Source organism: Trachymyrmex septentrionalis, unplaced genomic scaffold, assembly GCF_001594115.1.
Source record: "Trachymyrmex septentrionalis isolate Tsep2-gDNA-1 unplaced genomic scaffold, Tsep1.0 scaffold349, whole genome shotgun sequence".
In the NCBI taxonomy this organism is placed as follows: Eukaryota; Metazoa; Arthropoda; class Insecta; order Hymenoptera; family Formicidae; genus Trachymyrmex; species Trachymyrmex septentrionalis.
This window is the reverse complement of record NW_017305513.1, coordinates 94,047-96,028: the sequence shown is the minus strand read 5'-3', so window position 1 is coordinate 96,028 and position 1,982 is coordinate 94,047.

The window sequence follows — 1,982 nt, the reverse complement described above, 5'->3', positions numbered from 1 at the left end:
CTTTCAAAGCTCGCACGTGGTCCATTCCCGAGTTAAAGGGATTTTTCCTTGACTCGAAATTCGGACCGACGATCGCACCGCCCGTAGGAAACAGGCGTCATAGCGTCTTCACGAGACGTTGACCCATATTCCGAAGCGGACAAAAAAAAAGGGTGCGTTCGACTCGCCGGTGTTTGTTTCCAGGCAAATATCTGTGAGACTAGAGTCTGACCGTCCTTCCACGCTCCATCCTTTTCTACTCCCTTCTCTCTCTCTCTAAATCCACTTTTCCGGAGTTTGGACGTAACATATACATATATCACAATTTTAATGAAAAACATAACTAAATCTTTTTTATTCAATTCAGATGCATAAGCTTTAAATTTCATCAAGTCAATCATCGTTTACATACATATGTTCTATTCTGAACTTTTCGAAAATAATGCAGACTATAGAAGACAGAACGGATCCAATTTAGAGTGTCAGCGAATAACAGATGCTGAAGATCGCAAGCAATATATATGAATTATAATGTAATCTTTCTTTAAATATTACACATACGCACGTGCATGTATAATGTATGTATCGATAATATCGATAATATCACGAAAAAAGTATTATATTTTGTAATATTTCGTTAAAAAATACTATTATAATATAAAACATCTTGCAAAAAAATTTTATTTTATTTTCTAATTCCAAGAAGCGTGTTAGGATTTTCAAAGAGACAAGGAGACTCACAAAAGTAAAATACTCTTTTGTGAGAAGTAAGGGAATTTATTTAGGGGAGACCGAGGCAAGTTATTACAGTTAATTTTTTTAGTGGCAACGTATTTTTATGAATTTTTATATGTAATTCTTATGATACTCTACGACTTCACTTAGTTTAACTTTCATACAATACTTGAACTCTAGAAGACGCTACGTATGTTTTCTTGATTTTCACTATTAAAAGTAAATATTTTATTGTATAAATCGATTGTGTTAATGTATATATATATATATATAAGTTAGAGGTATGTCCTCTTATTGAGATTATCCTTTTGTATATTTCTTTTATAATACATTCAACTATAATAACACATTTTATTTGAATAGATATATTGGTTTGTGGATGTATTGGTTTTCGGTCTGTATTTTTCCAAATTGATGGTTGGGGCAAGTTGTTACACTTCTCGGGGCAGGTTGTTACAGTGTAACAACTTATCCCGTTGAAAACAATTCTTTTTCTTCTACAGAATGATGCACAAATTTCTGTAAATAGATTGCCGACTTCGTACTCCATATTTAAAGATTGTGCTGGGCAGCATCATATTTGTAGTCACTCGCTTTCACATATACTCGTATAAATCACACGGATAATAACATTAGTGTTTTTTTTTCACATAAATTTATGATATTCGTAGACAGGACGCATATACATAAGTGAATTGATTGAGAAGCATGAACAATTCGGAATCAGGTTTATCTTTTTCTATCATATTGAGTCAGCAGTCTAGATATAAAAGTCTCTGGAATGGTGCAACCTTACAAAAAAAAAGACAACAAAGAATCTATAAATGTAGAAACGTGCGACAGAGCAAAGGAAGTTAAAGATGACCACCTGTCTGTAAAAAAAACAGCAAATGCGTGTGATATTAATTTTATGTCTTTCCAACGTCAACTTAATAACTAATTAAAGAAAAAATTTTTGTAATTATATATTTTTTAAATTTTACATTATAAAACAATCCTATGAAGTATGTTTGATTTCATTATAATCTTGAATTTGCTTATATATTATAGTAAAAATATTGAATAAATAATATGAATAAAAAATCGAGGTTAGGTGGTTTCACTTAGTAGCCCCGATGACTTGGTGCTCTTTTAGCCCCGAACGTATATTGTAACCTTTGACATAAATATAAAATTTAAACAATTCTGAAAACAAAAAAAATATCATCAGAACTGTTCAAAACACATAGATTCACTTATCCGAACAATTCTGAATTTGAAAAATAACA